Source organism: Bubalus kerabau, chromosome 1 (genome assembly GCF_029407905.1).
Source record: "Bubalus kerabau isolate K-KA32 ecotype Philippines breed swamp buffalo chromosome 1, PCC_UOA_SB_1v2, whole genome shotgun sequence".
NCBI lineage: Eukaryota > Metazoa > Chordata > Mammalia > Artiodactyla > Bovidae > Bubalus > Bubalus kerabau.
The window spans coordinates 244,519,110-244,545,181 of record NC_073624.1 but is presented as its reverse complement, the minus strand read 5'-3'; the positions used below and the strand labels follow the sequence as shown (position 1 = coordinate 244,545,181).

Sequence of the window (26,072 nt, the reverse complement as noted above, 5' to 3'; positions counted from 1 at the left end):
TCCTTTAAGATGAGCTGAGATTGAACTTTTCTCCAATTTTCTTACTTAGAAATGGATCTTTACCTGTGTCCCATATCACCCTATGTCTTAATGATACCTATCCCATCTGTTATGTGTTCTAGTGTTGTGGAATAAATCACCCCAAATGAATGGCTTAAAATACCCACTCTTTTATTATAACTCATCATTTTGTTGGTTGGGATTTGAATAGGACTTAGCTGGGGATTATTCTCTATCTGTTGATGACTGAGGTCACTTGCTGGTATTTAGCTGGTCTAGTCTAAAAGGTCCAAGACAGCCTCACTCACCAGTCTGGCACCATGGAGGGGTTGCTACTGCTGTTGTCTCCTGAACGTCCTTTTGGGTTCTGTTTTCCTTTTTCTTTTGGATTCATGCTTGAAAAAAAGTCCCTTTCCTCTTTTTTTAGAAGGGGTGCTGAAGGGAGCATGTGTTCAATCTAGTGTTTTTCCCTGGAAGTCCCCCAAACCTAATTTAAAAGTACTTTCACATTCAGTTTCTATTTTGTCTTTACAAGAGCCTTTTGATTGTTGTTCCTCTATCATTTAAGATAGTAAAACTAAAACAGACAAGGTAAGTGTTTTGGTATTCAAATCATTTTGATTGGGAAGAGTTGAAGCCCTTTCAAGCCACTTGGAGGTAAATATAAATTTTCCATTTCCTTTAAATATCCTTATCAGCCCACAGGCTTAAACTTGTGGTGTCTGCAGGTTGCTCTAGGTACACCATTTGGATTCTTCTGATTTCTGGAGCCCAGGAGGTTATTAGGGTTCCCAGATTAAATAAAAGATGCCCAGTTAGATTTTAATTTCAGCTATACAACAAATACTTTTTGAATAAATATATTTCAAACATCTCATGGAATACTCAAATTAAAAATTTTCAGTATTTATCTGATATTCCAGTTTAAATAGGCATCCAGTATATTTATTTACTAAATCTGGCAACCCTAGCCTACTTAGGTCAACATAGGGTCTATTCTTATGAGGACTGGTTGGATTTTATAAGAAAAATTAAGAAAACATCCTTGGTACTTGGCTGCCAATTGTTTGGAAGCATTCTTTAGCAAAATCTTAAAGAAAGGAAAACGTGGTCTGTCTTTTTAACTTTTTACCTTTGCTTTTCTCCTTCACCAGGTGTAAGCTAGCTTGAGTAATCTTCAAGCTATTTTCTAGCAATACTGCCATTGCCATACATCATAATACAAATAATAACTGTTATTTATTGGGCTGTATGCCAGGCATATTGCTAAATTCTTTAGATGTATTCTCTCATTGAATTCTCACACTAACAGTAAGCAATATCTCTTGCAAATGGGGAGACTGCTGAGGCTCATAAAGCTTAACTGACTTGTCTAAGACTAGTTAATAAGTGAGAGAGGAGGCAGTGGATCACTAGTGCCCCAGTTTTTTCCCAAGAGCAGTTTTGTTGAGAAAGAAGGAAGGAAAGTCTGTGAAATTAGTCCTTTGCATCTTCTTGTGAGCATATTGGAAAGTTTTCTTTTTCTAGGAACTTTTGAGTTTTGTTTTGGCCACAAGAAGAATCCAGGTCTCAGAGTTCCTTATCTCTTTGTCTTCATGGCACTGAACCAACTCTCTTTCTGTCTTAGCTGCTCATCTTTGCAGGCTTGTTGGACAAATTCAAATTCTAAAATAGAAGAGAGACTGCAAACCCAGAACACACTGACTTGTACTTTATTCTCCCACAAAGCAATGCTATGTGGACTAAGCCTGAAAGACTCATCATGTTCATTGTTCAAGGCATCTGATTAACCCTTGAGAAAACAGGCCAGTAGCTGAAGTTTGTTTACACAATGATTCAGTGGTGGTCATGGTTGTTGTTCAGTCACTAAGTCAAGTCCAACTCTTTTTGACCCCCTGGACTGCAGCAGGCCAGGCTTCCCTGTCCTTCTCTATCTCCCAGAGTTTGCTCGAACTCACATCCATTGAGTTGGTGATGATATCCAATCATCTCATCCTTTGTCACCTCCTTCTTCTCCTGCCCTTAATCTTTCCCAGCATCAGGGTCTTTCCCAATGAGTCAGCTCTTCACATCAGGTGGCCAAAGTATTGATAGAGATGGTAAAAAATACCTAAAACAACATCCTTAAGCATTTGGGAAGTATCTAGCTAGATGTAGTTACCTTGAACAGTTGTCATGTACTAATGCCATGCATATGCTACCTCATTTAATCTCATAATACCTACTCTGAGAGTAGGTATATTGGTCTGTATATTTTATAGATGAAGAAACTGAGGCTCAGAGACGTTCAAGGACACATCATTGCATTAAAGCCCAGATTTTGGAATAAGTCTGGGCTTCAAAGAATGCTTCCAGCTCTCCCATTCTTCACTACCTCTCCCTGCCCTCACACTGTAGCCAATTTCTGAAGCGAAAGATTCTTAATGAGAAAGGGCAACTTATGGGCTCCATGTTTCATGCCATTTACTTTGTATACTTTACAATCAAAAGCTCGCAAATCAAATGACTTGCCTATCTTTATTTTTGGCAATTTTATTCATCACAATTATTTGAAATGACCTGATTCTCTTCTCATTATGCTGTTACATTTAGGTGATAAGACAGTAGGTTGGAAGAATTAAAGAATGACTGAGGGACTTCCCTGGTGGCCCAATGATTAAGACTTGGTGCTTCTACTGCAGGGAACATGGGTTAGGAACTAAGATCCCGCATGCCACATGGTGTGGCCAAAAAAAAAAAAAAAGCTTCAGAAATGCATCAAAAAGTTAAAAATTGTGATTTATATAGAGAAAAATGATTGAAATAGAATTTGACCTTGACCATGGTGGTGGAATGTCCTCAAGTTTTGGAATTAAAAGGCATAGATGTAAGTTATGGTACTACTGCTCATAGTGGCTGTGGTTAAGCTATTTAAATTCTCCAAAGCTCACTGTCATCCAATATATGACACTAATATGGATAATAATATCACTCATACTGTTGTTTAAAAGGGAAGGAAAAGATAAGATGTCTGTGGCAGCATTTTGTTTAGAACAAGGCACTTACAGATAGAAGACATTATGTTGAGTGGACATTGGAGTACTGATGAGGTCTTTCTCCAAGTTGTTGTTGTTCAGTCACTAAGTCGTGTATGACTCTTTGAGACCCCGTGGACTGCAGCACACCAGGCTCCTCTGTCCTCCATTATCTCCTGGAGTTTGCTCACATTCATGTCTCCTCTCCTTTGCCTTCAATCTTTTCCAGCATCAGGGTTTTTACCAATGAGACAACTCTTCGCATCAGGTGGCCAAAGTATTGGAGCTTCAGCTTCAGCAACAGTCCTTCCAATGCATATTCAGGGCTGATTTCCTTTAGGATTGACTGGTGTGATCTCCTTTCTTTCCAAGGGACTCTCAAGAGTCTTCTCCAGTTATCACAATTCGAAAGTAGCCTTTTGGTGCTCAGCCTTCTTTATGGTCCAACTCCCACATCTGTGCATGACTAGTGGAAAAACCATAGTTTGATTATATAGAACTTTGTTGGCAAATGATGTCTCTGTTTTTTAAATATGCTGTATAGGTTTGTGATAGCTTTCCTTCCAAAGAGCAAGCATCCTTTAATTTCCTGGCTATAAGAACAAAACAGAATTTTGTTATGTATTGTATTTGCTTGGTCAGTGCGTACTATCACACTGCTGGTTTGAATTACAAATCTAGTTTGTCTATTTCTCCCTAACAAATGAATGCAAAGATTGCAAATATTTACTCACTTTGTACTATGTGAACATAGCCTGTTGCTGCTGCTGCTAAGTCGCTTCAGTCATGTCCGACTCTGTGCGACCCCATAGATGGCAGCCCACCAGGCTCCTCGGTCCCTGGGATTCTCCAGGCAAAAATATGGAGTGGGTTGCCATTTCCTTCTCCAATGCATGATAGGAGAGTTTAATATAATAAAAACTATTTCACATGCACTGCTGTTTTTTTTTTTTTTAACTGAAGACTTTTCTTGTTGGTTTCATTAATTAAACACATTTTGAGCATTTAGTCTGTGCCAAGCACCATCCTAGACACTGAGGTTGAAAAGCATTGCCCTTGTTCTTCAGGATTGTATAGTCCAGTGTAAAGCATAGTACAAAAAAGGAACCCTAGAGGGGTCATAACAGGATGCCCTGGTGGGGACTTTACTTCCATCTCATGGACTTATGACAGGACGAGACCCCACTGACCCCAATGGAAAGGAAAGCCTCTGAGCTGGAAGCTCAGACAACCAATGTACAGAGGGTTATTTCTGAAAAAGTGTCCATGTGTCCAGAAGAGATTTAAAGGAGAAATAGGATTTACCTCAGCAGAATCCCTTCTCTATATGACCCAAAATGGTCAAATACTTTCATACATGTTATCTGGTTATGGTTATTATGTTTACTCTTTGCAATAAATCTAGGAAACATTATTAGTCCCGTCATGCAGATCATGCCTTTGAAAAACACACACTGCTTCTGATGGAGGATCTCTTTCTGCTTCTCAGGTGTATGTTGGCGGTGGACACTGGTTCCTGTGGGAGGAAGGGACACTGCTGTTGCAGTACAAGATCAGGTTCTGGGATGACAGTGTTTTCTTGGGAGGGTTGTTGTGAAGCAGGGTGCAGACTTTTTGTTTAAAACAGTCTTTATTTTATATTGGAGTATAGTTGACTTTCAATGTTGTGTTAGTTTCAGGTGTATGGCAAAGTGATTTAGTTACATATTTACATATATCCATTCTTCTTGAGATTTTTTTTCAGATTTCTTTCCAATATAACTTATTACTGAATATTGAGTGAGTTCTGTGTGCTATACAGTAGATCATTATTGATTATTTTATGTATAGTCATGTGAATATGTTAATACCAAATTCCTAGTTTCACAGGCACTACTTGATCATTAAGAAATTTTGGAATCTGAGTCTTCTAATATCCTACCAATATTCAACTAAATCTGCCTCTGCAGATACTACTAATTAATTAGCAAATATTTCTTGAGTGTTTACTCTTGGTAGAGCATTGCATGAAGTTGAGCAGAGTTGCCAGAGGCAATTCAGTGCCGTACAGTCAAGGGTCATCATTCACATGGACTGGGATACCATAGTACCGCTCAAGGTATGCAGTGTGGTGGCCTGTTAGAAGTGGAAATATGTATTTTTGGGTTTAGCTGTTAAAATATAAAAAAAATTTCAAATGATGCCCCACCGGGCTTTTGCAAACAGTGACAATTTGCATTTGGAAGTTTATTTCAAGGGAAATTCAAACATTACAACCCAGAATTATCTAGTAGGGGTTTTAGAGCCTGATATGAATTAATGAAGGAATTCAAAAGCAATACTTTTAGATTCATCAGACTTCTTCTTTCCTGAAGCAACAGAGAAATTTTACCTTGAAAGGGCTTAGAAGAATGAAACAAAAGCTGATTGCATAAACTCTCTCAAAATTCTAAATCTGAGAGTGCGATTACTTTCTTCCTAAGTCAGGGCAAGAAACCAAAGATGTTTCTAAAAACTTCAAAACTGAATCATTTCATTCTGCTCCTTTCGAAGTCTGACATCTTTTAACATGTAAAATTGTTGACAGACTGGGTCATTATTTGTAATTAACGAAAAAAGTACTCATGTTGAGTAATAATTTTAGTTTTTAAAGTAGTTAGCCATTGCTCAAATATTTCAGATTTAAACCTTATCAGTTAATTATATCTACCATGTGCTGATACAAACATTGCATTATTTTACTGACTGTAAATTATGTTTCCTCCCTTGTGAAAGCCATAACTTGGAGTTTTAAAACAAGATGGACAACATTGGATATGAAAAATCTCTCTTTGCCTGATAAAAATAGTATAAAATCAAATAATGCAGTGGCAATTTGGTAATTAAAGTAGTTAAAATTATCATCCAAAGAAAGGTATGAGAATATCACTGCTCTTTTAAGATTTATTTTCAGTTGGAGGATAATTGCTTTACAATATTGTGTTGGTTTCTGCCATACATCAACATGAATCAACCAGAGGTATACGTATGTCCCCTCCCTTTTGAACCTCCCTGATGAACCTATTTGCAGGGCAGCAATAGAGATGGCTGTATATTGTCACCCTGCTTATTTAACTTATATGCAGAGTACATCAGGAGAAACGCTGGGCTGGATGAAGCACAAACTGGAATCAAGGTTGCCGGGAGAAAGATCAGTAACCTCAGATATGCAGAAACCACCACCCTTATGGCAGAAAGTGAAGAAGAACTAAAGAGCCTCTTGATGAAAGTGAAAGAGGAGAGTGAAAAAGTTGGCTTAAAGCTCAACATTCAGAAAACTAAGATCATGGCATCCAGTCCCATCACTTCATACAAATAAATGGGGAAACAGTGGAAACAGTGGCTGACTTTATTTTTGGGGGCTCCAAAATCACTGAAGGCAGTAATTGCAGCCATGAAATTAAAAGACGCTTACTCCTTGGAAGGAAAGTTATGACCAACCTAGACAGCAGATTAAAAAGCAGAGACATTACTTTGTCAACAAAGGTCCAATTGGTCAAGGCTATGGTTTTTCCAGTAGTCATGTATAGATGTGAGAGTTGGACTATAAAGAAAGCTGAGCACCATAGAATTGATGCTTTGGGACTGTGGTGTGGGAGAAGACTCTTGAGAGTCCCTTGGATTGCAAGGAGATCCAACTAGTCCATCCTAAAGGAAATCAGTCCTGAGTGTTCATTGGAAGGACTGATGCTGAAGCTGAAACTCCAATACTTTGGCCACCTGATGGGAACTACTCATTTGAAATGACCCTGATGCTGGGAAAGATTGAAGGCAGGAGGAGAAGGGGATGACAGAGGATGAGATGGTTGGATGGCATCACTGACTCAATGGACATGAGTTTGGGTACACTCTGGGAGTTGGTGATGGACAAGGAGGCCTGGCGTGCTGCAGTTCATGGGGTCGCAAAGAGTCAGACATGATTGAGTGACTGAACTGAACTGAATGGAGAAGACAGACATAGAGAACAATCTATTGGACACAGTGGAGGGAGGAGAAGGTGGGATAAATTGAAAGAGTAATATTGAAACATATACATTACCATATGTGAATAGAGAGCCTGTGAGAATTTGCTGCATGACCCAGGGAGCTCAAACTCAGTGCTCTGTGACAACCTGGAGGGGTGGGATGTGGGGAGGTGGGAGGGAGGTTCAAATGGAAACATTACTCTTAATGAGTGATTTATTTGATCCTAAATTGGAAATGTTTCTAGGAAGTAAGTGTATATAATGGAATTGTTGAAAAAATAATGGACTGATAAAACAAAAACAGAAACAAACAGGATAAACTGAACCCCACATTGGATTGCTTCACTTCTGTATGTATGGAAGGTGGATGGTTTTTTAGTCATAATATTTGATCCACAAGGTCACCCACAAGTCATCAGCACAAACTGTTGAAAGAGTATGAGACCTCCAGATTTTTCTTTTAATCTATACAGAATCAAGTACTATTTTGAAGAATCTTTGGTATGTGATAAGGCAACCAATCTATTCATTAAAATAAATGAATTTCTTATCTGGTGATCTGAGCCATATAGACAATCATGACTGGATTAGTATTAGCAGGTAAAAATTTCTAGGTGTTATGGGTTTGTACTCTTATTGGAAAAGTACAAATTAAAGCAGTTTCCTCATAAGATATTGTTCATAGCATTGATTGCCTTTGGACATTTCTGACCTTGTATAATCACAGTCACTGTGGTTGAATATTAAATATAGTCATTACAGGTGATGAAGCTATTTTATTTTATATTTTATTTTTGATCTTGCACCTCAGCTTGAGGGATCTTAGGGGCCAGGGATGGAACCCATGCCCTCAGCAGTGAGAGTGTGGAGTTCTAACCACTGGACAGCCAGGGAATTCCTTAATGAAGCTGTTTTAAAAATTATTTTAAAAATGAATACTTATAAAATCAACTGATTATTATTGCATTAAAAGCCATTCTCTTATCCAGTTACTGTGTTTCAGAGTGAAACAGCCCTAGAATGTATGTTTGTCTGTGCTGTCAGTTGTGTCCAACTCTTTGCGACCCTCTGTACTGTAGCCCACCAGGCTCCTCTGTCCATAGAGTTCTCCAGGCAAGAATACTGGAGTGGGTTGCCATTTCCTTCTCCAGGGGATCTTCCTGACCCAGGGATTGAACCCATGTCTCTTGTCTGCTGCACTGGCAGGTGGGTTCTTGACCAGCTAAGCCACCAAGGAAGCAGCTCCAGAATAGTGTGGGAAAAGCACCATGGTGATTGAGTCATTCTTAGCTGACCGATAAGGAAAGCTAGCTATGTGGAGGCCAAGGTGCCCAAGGTCACCTAGTTCTTTGTGAAATTGCCTTCATTTCAGAAACACACAAGAAAACCAATCATTGTGGTAGAGACAAATATAGCTTTCAACCAAAATGGAATAATCCATTTTAATCAATACTGCACTCATGAGACTTGCTTTCAAATTATTTGAGGCTTAAATTATTTTTATTATAGCAAATTTCAAACAATTTGTAAAAAATTTTTAAATTTCAAAAAAATTCAAAAATTTCTATAGAAGTAGAAGAATGTAATGAACCCTAGTGTACCTGTCACTAAGTTTCCATGTTGTAAAAGATTTTGTTACTCTTATTTTTTTTTTTCCATTCTTATTACTACAACTATGACTGATGACATTGCCATTGTTTTTGCTGGTATATTTCAGCCTTTAAAGAAAATCCCAACTATCATGTCATCTAACTACAGTTACTAGTTTATTATGTACATTATATGCATAATATATGTCTGACATATAATGGCATATTTTTAACACAAATACAATGCCATTTAGTTCAGTTCCGTCGTTCAGTCGTGTCTGACTCTTTGGGACCCCATGAACCACAGCACGCTAGGCCTCCCTGTCCATCACCAACTCCTGGTGTCCAACCAAACCCATGTCCATCGAGTCAGTGATGCCATCCAACCATCTCATCCTCTGTCATCCCCTTTTCCTCCTGCCCTCAATGTTTCCCAGCATCAGTGTCTTTTCAAATGAGTCAGCTCTTCGCATCAGGTGGCCAAAGTATTAGAGTTTCAGCTTCAAAATTAGTCCTTCCAATGAACACCTAGGACTGATCTCCTTTAGGATGAATTGGTTGGATCTCCTTGCAGTCCAAGGGACTCTCAAGAGTCTTCTCCAACACCACAGTTCAAAAGCATCAATTCTTCAGCGCTCAGCTTTCTTTATAGTCCAACTCTCACATCCATACATGACCACTTGAAAAACCATAGCCTTGACTAGACGGACCTTTGTAATGTCTCTGCTTTTCAACATGCTGTATAGGTTGGTCATAACTTTCCTTCCACGGAGTACATGTCTTTTAATTTCATGGCTGCAATCACAATCTGCAGTGATTTTGGAGCCCCCCAAAATAAAGTCAGCCACTGTTTCCACTGGTTCCCCATCTATTTGCCATGAAGTGATGGGTCTTGGGACTTGGGACATAGCATCATGGGATGCCATGATCTTAGTTTTCTGAATGTTGAGCTTTAAGCCAACTTGTTCACTCTCCTCTTACACTTTCATCAAGAGGCTTTTTAGTTCCTCTTTACTTTCTGCCATTAAGATGGTGTCATCTGCATATCTGAGGTTATTGATATTTCTCCTGGCCAATCTTGATTCCAGCTTGTGCTTCCTCCAGCCCAGCGTTTCTCATGATGTACTCTGCATGTAAGTTAAATAAGCAGGGTAACAGTACACAGCCTTGATGTACTCCTTTTCCTATTTGGAACCAGTCTGTTGTTCCATGTCCAGGTCTAACTGCTGCTTCCTGACCTGCATACAGGTTTCTCAAGAGGCAGGTCAGGTAGTCTGGTATTCTCACCTCTTTCAGAATTTTCCAGTTTATTGTGATCCACACAGTCAAATGCTTTTCTGGAACTCTCTTCCTTTTTCCATGATCCAGCGAATGTTGGCAATTTGATCTCTGGTTCCTCTGCCTTTTCTAAAACCAGCTTCAACATCTGGAAGTTCATGGTTCACATATTGCTGAAGCCCGGCTTGTAGAATTTTAAGCATTACTTTACTAGCGTGTGAGATGAGTGCAATTGTGCAGTCGTTTGAGGATTCTTTGGCATTGCCTTTCTTTGGGATTGGAATGAAAACTGACCTTTTCCAGTCCTGTGGCCACTGCTGAGTTTTCCAAATGTGCTGGCATATTGAGTGCAGCACTTTCACAGCATCATTTTCCGGATTTGAAATAGCTCAACTGGAATTCCATCACCTCCACTAGCTTTGTTCGTAGTGATGCTTCCCAAGGCCCACTTGACTTCACATTCCAGGATGTCTGGCTCTAGGTGAGTGATCATACCGTCGTGATTATCTGGGTCGTGAAGATCTTTTTTGTACAGTTCTTCTGTGTATTCTTCCCAGCTCTTCTTAATATCTTCTGCTTCTGTTAGATCTCTACAATTTCTGTCCTTTATTGAGACCATCTTTGCATGAAATGTTCCCCTGTTATCTCTGATTTTCTTGAAGAGATCTTTCAAGATTCTTTCCCATTCTATTGTTTGGTCCCGTTCTATTCTATAGACTTATTCTTAATGATAGTTAAATTCACTTAAGCATTTCCAGCTGGGGAATGAGATGGCCAGATTTAAACCTTTCACTCCATTCTCTGCATTCCTTCACTTTAAAAAATAATAACGTTCTATTTTGATTAGTTAGTCAGGATCTTTGCTATTGTTTGCATTCAATGAAGCTTAACTGATTCCAGAGTGCTCTTGATTTGCATTCTGTTGTCAACACTCAGTTGGACCGGATTTCATTATACTGGGTCCTGTTTTATTCTGTTGTCTGAATATTGCCTAAAGCTACAAATACACTGTTCAAAAGCTTCTTTTGTATTTTTAACATCTAGTTGTTTTTGGTTCCCTTTAATAGCTGTTGTTGCACTCAAATCCATTCACAGCTGTCATTTTTCAGGTACAATTCTCAAGTTAAATCTCTTTTCAAGCAAGTCTTTCACTATGTCAAAAAGAACTTTAATTTGTTTCTGGCATGTTATCTCTTTTAAATCCTAAGAACTTTAGGCATGACAATTGTCACTGCATGATTCAGTTGCAGTTTTTTTGTCATCTTGTTTCTGTTTGTTAAAAATTTTTATTTGTAAAAGGGGCAAAAATTCATGATGGATGAGGATCACATTTTCCCCTCCCCCTTACCTGAACCTGAACATCTGTGCCTGTCTACACTTCTCCTTTCACCTGTGGTGCTGATCAGGCCAATTAGTGAACCAAGGACAGGGAGGGGATTGTTCAAAAGGAGGTAAGTGGTATTGCAAAAGCAAAAACGCGCTCCCTCCCCCATCCTCAAATGCTATTCCCAAAGAGAGTTCAGGAGAGGAACAAGGAAATAGAACTGTCTGTGAGGATAGGACTTTTGGGTAATTAAAAATTTTTTTTTTCTTCCAGAAAATGCAGAGTGAAGAATGGGGAGAACAATTTGGGGGCAGTTAACATGAAATTTGGGGTGAAGAGAAATGTGAGAAGAATTTTAAGATGTGATCCAGTCAGTTTCGGAGAAGGCAATGGCACCCCACTCCAGTACTCTTGCCTGGAAAATCCCATGGGCAGAGGAGCCTGGTGGGCTGCCGTCTATAGGGTCACACAGAGTCGGACACAGCTGAAGTGACTCAGCAGCAGCAGCAGTCAGCTTGTTTTAAAAAATAATTTGAAGAATAAGAATTAGTATTTTTTTCTTTGAATGTTGTGAGACTGGTTCATACAGAACCTCACTACAGAACCTTGAGTAGTAGTAGATTTGTAATTTGTACTAAGATTGGGAAACAGCAGATGGAGCTCCAAGTTATTATTATTTGGTAAATCATGCTAGTGGTAGAGTTCTTTGCTAGTTTAAAGAAATAGGTTCTGGGCATGGTCTGGAAGGAGAGGGCAGTAGAAATGACCACTTTTTCTGCATGAACACATCATGGGCTTATGATTTTTTAACAGAATAATTTTATTTATTTATCTTTAGCTGTGTGGGGTCTTTATTGCTGATGGGCTTTTCTCTAGTTGCAGTAAGTGGGGGCCACTCTCTAGTTGTGGTGTGCAGGCTTCTCACTGTGGTGTCTTGTTGTGGGGCACAGGTTCTAGGATCCATGGGCTTCAGTAGTTGCGGCTCTCTGACTCTAGAGCACAGGCTCAGTATTTGTGGCGTCTGGGCTTAGTTATTCTGTGGCATGTAGAATCTTCCCGAATCAGGGATTGAACCTGTGTCTCCTGAATTGGCAGGTGGATTCTTTACCACTGAACCCCCAGGGAAGCCTGGCATATGATTTTTGAGAGGGCATCTTAAGGTTAAGGAACCAGTAAGATAGAGAGAGGGTCCTGCAGCATGACAAAAGGGCCAGGGCCAGGGCTTCAAGGCAAAATATGACCACTGCAAAATTCCCAGTAGTGAGGATGGCTCAGAGAAATTTAAGGACGGGGATGGGGCATCCGTCGTAGCTTAGTCAGTAAAGAATCTGCCTGCAGTTCAGGACACCCGGGTTCGATCCCTGGGTCAGGAAGATCCCCTGGAGAAGGGAATGGCAACTCAGTCTAGTATTCTTGCCTGGGGAATCCCATGGACAGAAGAGCCAGGCAAGCTACAGTTCATGGAAATGCAAGAGTTGGATACGAGTTAGTGACAAAATCACCACCACCAATGTTAGATTTAGAACTGTTGCTCTGCTGTGTATGCTGTGAGGGAACCCTCCTTTGTTACGTCCAACACCACCCTGTGGGACACATACTTAGGGAGGTACACAGTTAATACTGGACAGAGAAAATGATACCTATTGGAAGCTAAAATGAGAACAAGAACTTCTGTAGGATCCCCAAGTAAAAATAAGTAGTAATAATGAGACTATAAATTCCTAAAAATTTGTGGAAGCCTTGGGAAGGGCATTATGGACTGGGGGCATGAACACCAGAGGCATGACTCTGTAAAGTGGAAGCAGACAAGTAGATTATGAGAATATCACAGGGTTTCTCCCATCATCAACAGAGGTGGTTTCTTTAGATGGTTTTCATTTTTTTGACTGATGTGAAAATCTTTCAGTCAGCTACTCAAGAAAGAATTTACAAAGACATCCTTTCTATCCAGAATGAAGGGATAATGGAGTTCAAACCACAACAACCAAAACTTTGTTATGCTTCTAACAGCAAAGTTGGCAAATCACAAGATATTTAATGTGGCTAGATGAGCTCCCGGGAAACCTAAGACTAAATACCTTGAACAGTGTGTTAAGGGTTCTGCACTCCAAATGGCCTCTAGATCAGCGCAGCTGCAGGCAATTTGCAGGAGACTGGCAATGTGGTGTGTGGACCCCGTGGCATGGAATGCTAATCTGAGACTATCCCCTCCAAGAGCTTTCACCATTCATCATTTTTACATCCAGATGGCTCCCATTGTTTTTCTAGTCCTCTTTTTGTGCAAAGTGTCTGCTCTCAAATCATTGTATATTAGTCTTGGAAGCAATTTTATTATTCATCTAGTAGTCCAATTACCACTCTTTGTAGAAGAGGAATTGGAAACCCAGAGAGGGGAAATATCACGGTCAGAACTACCCACTTACTTCGTATCACAGCTGAGACAAGAACATTTACCTCTTGGATCTCAGCTCTGTGCTCATTCCTGGATATCATAGCTTTGGGGGAAATCTGTAGCACAGAGTTTGGAGTCAGATGATCTCAAGTCTAAATCTCATCTCAGTTATTTAATAGCTATGTGACCTGGGAGAGTTAACCTTGTTTTCTCTTCTGTAAAATTAGGATGATAATGGAAACTCCATCACAGGTCGTCTTTACAACAAATGAATATTGATATTTTTTTGAAGTGCTTAATGGTGTCTGGTCCATAGTAAATGCTCAGTTAGTTAGCTTTTGTCATTGTGGCTCCAAGTCTTTCCCCATTAAAACAGGAAGAATGGGTTCGTTTTTTTAGGAGGGGGTCAGAAGAGCCAGTATTTTGTTCATGAGCATCTGGACAGGCATACATGCTAATAGTGTAGTCCGGTTCAGTGATCAGTGCTTGCCAATGTGATAGCTGGTAATGCCTTTCAGTGGGGAACATTTTGCTGGACAATAGGGAGAACGGAAACTTTAAGTTCTTAAATTCTGTGCGCACCACCTCCCACCCCACCGCCATTGGTATCTGGCGTACATTTATTGATAATGATCATTAGTGGACCTTGTCAGCATTTTGGGCTACCAAATATGAAGAGATTCTCTGAATTCTTGATACACTGCATATTTAAGAAACTGATTTTTTTCAAGATTATAAAAATGGCTTCAAAATAAAACAACATTCAATCTTCATCTTAAAAACTTGAATTCTGATAAGGGGAACAGCATCTGGAAGATACAGGAGAAGAATATACACTTGAAAAAAATTAGCAAGAAAACGATACTGTTTGGCATACTGACATTTATTTACTCTTTACTGAACAGTCTTTCCCATGAAATCATAACATCTTTACCATTAATTATAGAAGTTCAATTTCCATGACAACAAAAGCCTCCGCAGACTATTTGCAGAGGAATTATGAGGGAGAAAGTTTTTTGTTTTTAAATTTTTATTATTTGTTTATTTAATTTCTGCCTGGGCTGGGTCTTTGTTGCTGCATGCAGGCTTTCTCTAGCTGCGGACTACTCTTTGCTGCAGCGCAGGGGCCTCTCACTGCTGTGGCTTCTCTTGTTGTGGAGCACAGCTTCAGGTGCGAGGGCTCAGTTGCTGTGGTGCACGGACTTAGTTGCCCCTTGGTATGTGGGATCTTCCTGGACCACAGATCAAACCCATGTCCCTGGCACTGGCAGGTGGATTCCTAACCACTGGACTCCTCAGGAGGTAATATTTAATCTGAGACCTGCAGTATTTGTAAGAGGTAAGGCAGACCAAGAATAGGGGAAGGGCATTCTAAGCAAAATTTCTGAGTTTTATGAGATTTTATTTTCTCCCCAAATGTGGTGACCTAATAGAAAGGGAAAATAAAAGCATGTATACTACCAATATTTATTATTATTATATATTAAATATGATAAAATGATTTATGTTCTGAATCAGTGGTTTTATGACTTTTTTGGTGTGGCTAATTAAGCATATGTAACTAGATGCCATTTAACCTTTTAGAGCAGGAATCAGCACACTTTTGTCTTAATGGGAAAGTGGTAAATATTTTAAGCTTTGCCAGCCATCCAATCTCTGCCACAACTACCCATTTCTGTTGTAGTGTGGAAACAGCTATAAGCAATATGTCAATGAATGAGCATTGCCTATGTTTCAATAAAACTTTATGAACAGTGAAATTTGAATTTCATATTATTTTCATGTGTTATGAAGTATTATTGTCTGATTTTTTCAGTGAATTAAAAATGTAAAGCTATTTTTAACTTATGGGCGATCCCAAAACAGTTGGTGGGATGAATTTACCTGGTAAGTCATAATTTGCAGACCCCTGTTTTTGGTCTCACAAAGAGAGAGAGATTATTCTTTGCTGGTAAAATGGGAGGATATTTTCTCTACCAACCACCTAGGGTGGTGATGAGTGAAAGACATTTGTCATTGAAGTTTTTTGCATAGGACATGTTCAGATGTGATATACTGTCATTTGACATTCAGAAAAATTATTGAATTATCCATAGTAGCAGGATGCACACTTTTACTGGGAGCTAATGAGAAATTTATCTTTTCAAGGAATAATTTTTGCTGAAGGAAGAAAAAATATGAATATACTTTGCATAAGTAATAGTACAAGTATGATTCTATTATTCCTAATATTTCTAGGACACTGGTTGATAGGTTAAGTAATTTCTTAAGTAGAGAAGGGACTGAGCAGATTACATCCACTATTGGACTTTATTTTTACTTCTTTACTTGAACTTATCATTTTCTGTTTTATGTAGATGGTTTATTGGATAGACTGGACTGAGAGGGTACAGTGAGGAATCAGCTTCATTATTTTCTAAACACTACCTTCAGCAAGACTCTTTGGATCACCTTCCCCAATTCAGAGGATTTCTTTGGTGAATCTCGGACACTTTCAGGTATTTGAACAGTCTCATTATTAGGTATTATCAATTTGTATACAAACCAAATCAAAACTTTAATTGCTCATCTAAGTCAGGGTTTCTCTCTATCCAACCTCTTCCCCCAGGCCTGACCACTAAATCCTAGTCCCCCAGTAGGACAGGGCAACACGGTTCATGCTTTGATTGTACTTGTTCCACCTGGTCCTTCCATTCACTCTGCTGCTTATGGCTCTTCTAGAGTTGAGCAGAGAGCATGTATAAGTGTACTTGTGTGTGTGTGTGTGTGTGTGCTGAATTTAAAGAGAAAGGGTATACTTTCTTTGGTATTACTTCTCTGATGCTGGGTCAGTTTGATTGCTGGTGCTTTCTTTCATGACAAGGATAACCTGCTGGCTCTTCCCTACCAAGGAGCATTTTAATGACTCTTTGGATATCCCATGAGGAACAAGTGCTGCCCTCTCAGGCTACTGACATCCCCTTAGTGCCTGTCCACTGGCAGTGCACTCCTGTGTTCCCTTTGTCCTGAGTCAGCTACCATTCTGTGTGTTCACCTGCCCACCCTCCCTGCAACACTCTGGATTTGTTTTCCCGTCTCCCTGAAGGATTATCTTGTGGGCACTTCATGGGATGTGAGGAGAGTGAGTGGATATTTGTTGGAGGATGACTCTGTTTCCACAAATACCCTTCAAAGTGTATTCTCTCTTCCTTATTGTATCTCTGGGCTTCCTTTATCCTGGGGAGAGGTATGTGATGACCCAAGAGCTACTACCGGACAGGATAGCAATTTCTTCAGAAGTGTGTCTAGTACAATTCTGTTTTATGTATGGACCTTAATTGCCCATGATCATCAGGTTTCCATGAGACAAGAAACACTGCATATAAATTGCTATTTCACCTATATATGGTTATTTGTTGTATTTCCCTGTTGTATTTCCCCATATTGCATTTATAAGCTACTTGAGGGTAAACTTCCTTGAATTTTCATCAGTTTTAATACTTGTTCAATGGATCATTGAGTAAGCAGACATTCAGTCCCTCCTCATTACTAAGTAAATGGGGATTGGAATCAGTGGGCCGATTCATTCATTTAGTATTGAATGCCTACTATGTCGGAGAAGGCAATGGCAAGCTACTCCAGTATTCTTGCCTAGAAGATCCCATGGATGGAGGAGCCTGATAGGCTACAGTCCATGGGGTCACTATGAGTTGGACACGACTGAGCGACTTCACTTTCACTTTTCACTTTCACACAATGGAGAAGGCAATGGCAACCCCCTCCAGTATTCTTGCCTGGAGAATCCCAGGGACGGCAGAGCCTGGTGGGCTGCCGTCTGTGGGGTCGCACAGAGTCGGACACAACTGAAGCGACTTAGCAGCAGCAGCAGCAGCAGCCTACTATGTGCCAAGTTTTGTATTATAGTAAGTGCTGGGGATATAGCAGACCAAAAAGGCATCACCCATGGCTTTCAGGATTTATTTTGGTGGAGGAGATAACTATATATAGTTAATTTCAAATTTTTGTGTGTGCTGTGAAATGACAGTGCAGAGTCTTGTCAGAGCGTATAAATGGGAACCGAATTGAAATTGGGGTGATGAGTATCTTAGGATGTGGCATTAGAGAACTGTTGGATTTGTAAGAGTTAAGGCAGGCCAGAAATGGGGAGAAGCATTCTAAGCAAAAGAAAGAGCATGTGCATAGACCTTACTGCAGGGAAAAAGTTGGTGTTTTAGAGGATGTGTTCAAGGAAGTAAGAGAAGGTAAGTGTAGCAGATCCTGAATTGGGAGAAAGAGTGGGGTGAGCTGAGGGTAGAGAAGTAGTTCAGAGTTTGACCTTATAAGGAATACAGGCCATGAGAAAGGATTTGGATTTTATCTTCAGAGCAATGGGAAGCTTTTGGAGGGTTTAAAGCACCCTATTTGCATGCTCAGGTGGTTCAGATTCAATAACTTTTTTGGTATAAGGGTCATAGTTAATAAATACAGGAAGGGTGCCTTATCAACAGAAGTCAGTGCCTGTTTTAGTCTCATAAATGTCCTGCAGATCCCACTGCATTCTGTGAAGACAGTCTTCAAAAACACACCTCATTCTCTGCTAGTCGGAGACTGCATTTGATCATACAGATGGAGTTGTGTTCAAAGGACAGTCTATTGCTCTGCGGAAACAGTGCGGAGCAATCCTGCAGATTTCAGATAACCTAATGGCGAGAATTCTCTTCTTTCAGTGGGAAACCATAGCAACATGCCACTTAGGAGGCACACTATATAATCTATCTGTTCTTCAGTTAGTATTTTGCAGTCCAGAAATAGTCATCACTGCCTAATGTGATTATGCAAAGATCAAGGCAAATTTAAGCCCTAGTGACAGTATACTTCTCCCTCTAACCACGGGGTGGAGGTGGGGAACTGCACCTTCTCTGGAGATGCAGGATCAAGCGAATGGGAGCCAGGAAGGAGGAAGAAATTTGAGCTAGTAGCTCAGCAGTTCAGCACAACTTGTAGGCTGATCCTCAGTCTCAAAGAATGGGGCTGTGGTCGATAGAACTGGATCTTTTTTCCAAAACCTCATATACAGTCAGACTCAGTACCCCTGGGTACAGTTCTAATTAAACTGCAAGATTTATGGTTCAGAGAGTTTATGTCCCAGCACCTTTTGTGATTTCAAAAACACTCCCTATCTTGCTTTAGGTGCAAAATAATAATCTATTAATTCTCCAATGAATACATAAGGGATTGAGGAATTTAGAGAGCCAAAGCTGCCAACTTGGTATCCATCAGTGTGTGCTGGTTAGAAAGGTCTTTGCTAAAAAAGACAGAAATGGTAAGAACTTTAGGGATGGGGATTCAAGAGAGTTGTCACAGTATTACATCAGTTAGTATTTGATCAGTGAAAAATGGTAAAACTCTATAGAAAATAAAGAGAAAAGCAAAAGGAAAAAAAATCTTCTGGGGTCTTCTGCATGGCTGGTAAGACATCTAGATATGTTTTGTTTTGATGAGAATCACATCTTAAAGTGCAATTTTCTTCTCCTTTCTTTCTTTTAACTAGGCTCTCCGCCCCCCTCCCCTTGTCTTTCTCCTTGTGATCTCAGTGCTTCTTGCATTTCCTTTATTTTATTTTATTTTTTTTTCACTTTTAGCTGTTCTGGGTCTTCACTGCTGCCCAGGCTCCTCTAGTTGCAGAGAGCAGGGGCCACTCTGTAGTTTTGGCGCTCAGGCTTCTCATTGCAGTGGTTTCTCTGTTGCAGAGCGTGGGCGCTAGGCCGTGCAGGCTTCAGTAGTTGTGGCACATGGGCTCAGTAGTTGTGGTCAGGGCTCTAGAACACAGGCTCAACAGCTGTGGCACACGAACTTAATTGCTCTGCGCAAGTGGAGTCTTCTTTGATCAGGAACTGAACCCACGTCTTCTGCATTGGGAGGCGGATTCTTTAGCAGTGAACCACCAGGGAAGACCTTGCCTTTTTAATTTTTAGTGCTTTGTGCTGGCTTCATTTTGTGAAGTGTCTCCCCAAGAAACCCATCTGTAAGGTCTCCATGTGTCCTCTATCCATCAGCTTCTCCCTAAGCCAAGCATTACAAAGCTTAGTTGCTAAGAGTATTTATTTCCCACCCTTGTTGACTTACATCCCCAATGTGTCAAGGGCTCACCAAGAAGACCTTTTTAAAAGAGATCGTGCAGTTACATGGGCATGATACCATGACGGAGCCCTAGGGGAAAAGGTAACTCTCCTGCAGTATAGAATGGCATTTGCTTTAGGTCTGTACCTAAGATAGGCAGAGGGAGAAAGAGAAGTCAGAGCTCCTGGAAATGATGCCCAGAGGTGTTTAACTTGATTCATTCATTCATTTGTCCCTTCCTTCTTTCACCATTCAACAAATATTCCTTGAGTACCTCTGTGTCAGGTGGTGTGCTAAGTACTGCGGATATAGCATAGACCTGAATAGACATAGTTTCTATCAGAAGATAGTTCATAGTCTTGTTGGCTGCATCCTGCAGGCATTCATGCCTTGTAATTGTTTAGCGGAGAGTCTGGAGAAAGAACCCAGGACAGTGACAGAGACATCAATGGGTTATTGGATAGAGACTCTTACAAGTCGGAAGCCAAGTCCTAGAATGACAGCCCACTGTGTACAGCCGCTGGCAGACAGGACACAGCAACAGTGTTCGCTACTGGGGAGGGAGAAAGGGGGTGTAAAAAGGAGGCTACCAGTTACAGGGGGAATGGACAGCAGTTTGGCTTATCAGTTATCAGGGAGACCAGAAGCTGGGGCAGGGGCCATGTATGTAGGCAGTTACTGATTAAGCCCTATAATAAAGAGGATTGGATAGTAATGTGAGTAGGTGTACGCTGAGCAGGGAATGTACAGAGAGCAAGAGAATAGCCATCTTAAGTGACTTGATCATACAGTTTACTATGAAAACCAAATACACAACTACTACACAGTATGATATGGACAGTGAGCCTTGGCCATGTGGATTTTATGTGAGAAATAAACCTCTTTTGGAATTAAGCTACTGAGATTTTCCGGTTGTCACTGTGGCATAGCTTATCTTATCGTAACTAGCAGACTGTACCTGGATAAGAGGAATTATACCTGCCTAAATCATCTCTCAAGCCTTTTTTTCATGTTTCAGGAAGAAAGATATTTTCAGAGGCCAGGATTCTTTCCTCAAATTGGTCTCTATTTGGCCACAATATTGTAGAAATCAGCCTTCCCTTGCCTCCATCTCATCAAAAAAGAAAGCTCAGGTGGGTATTCCTGCTGCTTACCTTATGTATAATGGAATCCTCCTGCAATTTGGCTAAACTTGGCTTCTGAAGAAATTTCACATCATCCATTCTCAGCAACCATGGAGCAAGTTCTGTTTCTTTTCGGCTTCGATGCTTCTGCCTGATGCTAAGACAGCTGAGTAATTTTTCCCCTACCTATTGCCCTTCCAAAGCACAAAAGCTGCTTTCACTTTAACATTTATGAGTTACTCATCCGACGTAACTAGTTCTAGCAAGTAAATTACCTGCAGCTGCCTATCAACAGGGCTAGGTGATTATAAAAATTTTATTTAAAATGAAATTGAGCTAGTTTCTTATACCATACAGGCTGTCTCTTTGCTGCATCAACCAGAAGGGGGCAATATAAGAACATGGTTTGCTTATCCCTAACTGTACGAACTCTTTGAAGAATCTGCATTTTAGAATTTTTTTTTTTTTTATTAGAAATCACACCAAGTGCTTTGTGAACTTACTTTTACATATATTTCCAGGGCTGAAAAATTCCAGGGCATTAAAAAAGAACCCTGCAACATATACAAGAGATGTTTATAGACTTCATTTAAACTCAAGGAGACCAAAGTGGAAGTTTTCTATCAAAGATCGGGTAAAAAGTTGACTGGAGGAAGACCAGGCAAACGAGTTTAAGTCCAAAGTGTCCTTGCTCGGCTTCTACTTTTGGTGGAGTAGTTATTAGAGGGTTGAAAACTTCTATTTGTAGAATTTGGCTTTCTCATATTCTCCCTCTGACTGGAGGCAGCTAACACTCAGCAGTCCTTTAAAAAGGAATCCTAAATCAGCACTAATTGAGCATGTTCATGAGCAGCAACCACGAGTTATTTTGGAATAGGAATGCTGAATCTACAGGTGTGGAGGGACGAATAGTGATTCTTAGTTTGCCAATGAGAAGCACAATGAGTGTCATCTCATCTCTCTACACTTCAGTTATCTTCCCTCTTAAATGAGAGGCTCAGATAAAATAACCCCTGGCGTCTGTTCTGTGTTTAAATATCTATGATTTTAGAGTCAAGCATGATTATTCTACCACGACTATTACAACTATTACTGGAAATGTCATGTACTGAATTATTCGTGTGTACCAGCCGTTATGTTAAGCATTTCACATTCCTGTTCTATAATCTTGAAGCAATGCTACAAGGTGATGCTATCACTGATTTTGTAGGCGTGAAAGTTGAGCATCAGAGAAGTTAAAGGAATTGTCGAAGGTCACAAAGCTAGCAAGTGGGGAAGACATGACCCAAACCCAAATATTCTGACTCCTGAGTCCCTACTCTTGGCCATTATCCCATGATTTTTTTTCTTTTTCACCGCTCTTGCCTCTTTAACATTCATAGGCTTGGCACCAGGTTACAGCGATTGCTCTCTTGGGCCTTCTAGCCTTTGCTTCTCTGTTCTTTCCATTTTTCACGCCTCACAATGCCCTCTTACTGGCTCTCCAAATATTACTCACCCTTCAAGGTCTAGTTTATACCTTCTCTCTTGCCTGACCACTCTATCCCATACTAATCTGCTTTTCTTCTGGGGTTTTATAGCATTTATAACTCATTCCATGAAATTTGGACTTGATAACATCTCTTATTTTGCTCTGGGTTTTAAATAAGTTAGTCTTGTCAACATTAACTATACTGCAAAGCTCCTGAGGATGAAGAATACATCTTAGTCTTTTTAATCTCCTGCTATGAAGAGTGTGGGCAGGGTTGCATAACCAGTTGTGGATCAATAACTTCTTCTTATTTGTTAGAGACAGACCTCAGGCAAAAATGATCCCCTTTGCTTCTGAAAATTACAGCATTCTCTGAGAAAAAGTGCTTTCTAGTCTTGCTTTTTAAAAAAACCTATGAAATTGCAAACCTTTCTGGGAAATTTAGTCAACTATTTTACAAGTTTAACAATCAGAAATAATTATTGTTATTAACATTATACAAATAGTTAATGTGTAGGTTACCAGCTGCATTCTTTGCATTGAGCTATTGTTTTATGTGATTATTTTATACTCACAACAGCACTAGGAGGTAGGTAAGTATTCCCCACTTCAGAGAGAGTATAACAGGTTCAGAAGATTGTTGTTGTTCAATCGCAAAGTCGTGTCCAACTCTTTGCGACCCCATGCATTGCAGCATTCCATGCTTCCCTGTCCTTCACCATCTCCTAGAGCTTGCTCAAACTCATGTCCATCAAGTCAGTGATGCCATCCAACCATCTCATCCTCTGTCGTCTCCTTCTCCTCCCACCTTCAGTCTTTCCCAGCATCAGGGTCTTTTCCAATGAGTCAGTTCTTTGCATCAGGTGGCCAAAGTATTGGAGTTTCAGCTTCAGCATCAGTCCTTCCAATGAATATTCAGGACTGATTTCCTTTAGGATGGACTGGTTGGATCTCCTTGCAGTCCAAGGGACTTTCAAGAGTCTTCTCCAACACCACAGTTCAAAAGCATCAATTCTTCAGCACTTAACTTTCTTTACAGTCCAACTCTCACATCCATACATGACTACTGGAAAAACCATAGCTTTGACTAGATAGACCTTTGTTGGCAAAGTAATGTCTCTGCTTTTTAATATGTTGTCTAGGTTGGTCATAGCTTTTCTTCCAGGGAGCAAGGGCTTAGAAATAGCTGAGACAAGAAGAGAAGAAAAAGGCAAAGGAGAAAAGAGAGACTGATTAATTCATATAATATATAAGGCCTCACAGAGCTGGTGAGAAGTGGAATAGCTACAGCTTTTTTTTTTTTAAAAAAAAAACAAAAAATCCTGGGTCTGCCTTTTCTAGATCTGGCCTATTTGTACCATGTTGTGAACTAGACTGTTTCTACAATGGAAGATGTGGGGCTGTTTTTCATCTATACGCATTCTACTCTGTATGGAAAGTGACCTAGGATTTCATTCACTGGACTGTTTAAAAATTCCTGTATTAGATTATGCCTCTCTATCCAAGTGTCCAGTGGCATATTGTGGTATTGTGGTGGGCTGAATTATGGTTCCCATTGGTACCCCACTCCAGTACTCTTGCCTGGAGAATCCCATGGACAGAGGATCCTGGTAGGATGCAGTCCATGGGGTTTCGAAGAGTCGGATGACTAAGGGACTTCCTTTTCACTTTTTACTTTCATGCATTGGAGAAGGAAATGGCAACCCACTCCAGTGTTCTTGCCTGGAGAATTCCAGGGATGGGGGAGCCTGGTGGGCTGCCGTCTCTGGGGTTGCACAGAGTCGGACATGACTGAAGTGACTTCACAGCAGCAGCAGAGATGCCTACCTCCTAGTTCCCAGAACCCATGAAGACTGGCAGTGTTGCAAAGACATTTTGGATGTATGATTAAGTTAAGGGCCTTGAGATGGGAAGATAGTCTTGTATTATCCTGTGGATACTAAAGATGATCACCATGGTCTTTATAAGTGGGAGGCAAGAACAACAGAGGTAGAGAAGGCTGTGCGATAATGGAGCAGGTATTGGAGTGATGCCACAGGAGCCAAGGAATTTGCAGCTTTATATCCTGGAAGAGGCAAGGAATGGATTCTCTCTGGAGCCTCTAGAAAGAGCAAGCTTTCCCAAGACCTTTATATTAGTCCCTTAAAACTCATTTTGACTTCTGATCTGAACTGTAATAAGAGAATACATTTTTGTTGTTTTAAGTATGTGGTAATTTGTTATGGCAGCCACAGGGGACTAATGCACTAAGACAGAGTTCTGTGGATTTACCCATGTCCAGAGGCTGAGGGTCAAGACTGAGACCAACTGCTTGTACTACACCCATACTCTCCCCGATCCAGAAGAGATGAACCCATCTGAAAGTTTTGAATAAACAAGAGTCCCAGCCCTAAATGCCCTCCAGTGTCTGAGCAGTAGTAATTGGGCAGTACAAGAAAAATGTAAAACCAAAGTCACACTCCACTTGCAATTTTCTTTATTCTGGAAAGGAGGGAAAGACTGATGGAACATGACATTATAATGTACCATGGAATGGGATGGACTTTTTAATATTTAGGTGGTTTTATAGAAGCTGGCTTTTGTTTGTTTGTTTATTTTCTTAGTAGAATTTTTCCTGCTTGGATTTAAATGTCTGTGTTCAGATAGTAGCACTACTGCATCAATAGTCTCACCACCACCACCACCAATTAAAAACGAGCACCAGAAGATGCTGCTGTTTGACATCCTTAAGCTGCCTGGTTTTCGTCTGTAAGCAGTGGAATGTAAATGTTGCTGACTCTGCTTTTAGGTACCAATATCATGCATTCCTTTAAACCAGGTGGTAAATATCCACCTGCAAGGCACCTTTGGTTTTATAGGGAAATGAATCATGCTGAACTACTTGAATCTGACCGTGAGAAGCAGAATCCATAGTTGTTAAGAATTTTTTTTAAAGGAATTAGTAGAGTAAACCTTTGATGAAATCTTTTCTGGGGACATGCCAGTGAGGTCATCCATCAAGACTACCCCATTCCTTTTGTTCCGCAGAGCTTAGCTGCTAAATCAGAGTCTGAGAATTGTGACCAACCTTATGAAAGCATCTGCAAGCCATTTAACACAATTACTAACAGCAAATTTTAACTTAATGAGCTCTCAAGTTCCTGGTCTATAACCTTGAACAACTCACTTAGCTTCTCTGAGCTACACTTTCTTCATCTATGAAATGAGGTTGATTACGATTTCTCACATACATAGAAGTGTTACCAAAGAATCTAGTATAAAGGGGCTAGTCAAGACCTTTTCGGTTATAAATAGCAGAAATACAATTCAGACTTATTAAGCAAAAGGAATATGTTTTACATAACTAAAAATCAAGGCTAGACCTGGATTTTGGTACTGCTTGATTCTGCAATTCAAAGAATGTGATTACAAAGAGGGACCCATTTGTGAGGTAGATTCTTTCCTTACAGAGGGCAAGGATTGCTTAGCAACCCCCAGGAAGGAAAGAAACATCTTTCTCTAAGAGCACTGGCTGAATGGTCCTAGGGAGCTCCTGCCTTGGCTTCTCTGTGTGTACTTGAACCCTGATATCTGTAAATTGAGGGGTGCATGTGCTCTGATTGGCCAGGTGTGGGTCTCATGATCTTTCAAATGTTTTTTGTTTGCAGGAGACAGAAAATTCTATTTAAACTACTGCAAACAATAAAAGGGAATCAAATGGCTCACACAGATTTGATTTCAGGTGGGATTCAGCCTACAAACAGTGTCATCAGGGTGATCCCTGATTTCTCCCCAGCTCTCCATGCTGTGTCCTATATT

The 26,072-nt window shown here is 40.2% G+C and overlaps 1 long non-coding RNA gene across 1 annotated transcript in view; it reads left to right on the top strand.

Annotated features, from left to right (window-relative positions):
• LOC129637794 (uncharacterized) overlaps positions 1–26,072 on the top strand; it is a 123,024-nt gene that overhangs the window by 53,551 nt on the left and 43,401 nt on the right. The window contains exon 2 of the long non-coding RNA XR_008707575.1: positions 15,938–16,078. This is a non-coding gene — a long non-coding RNA (uncharacterized LOC129637794). The remainder of the gene's footprint in view (positions 1–15,937; positions 16,079–26,072) is intronic.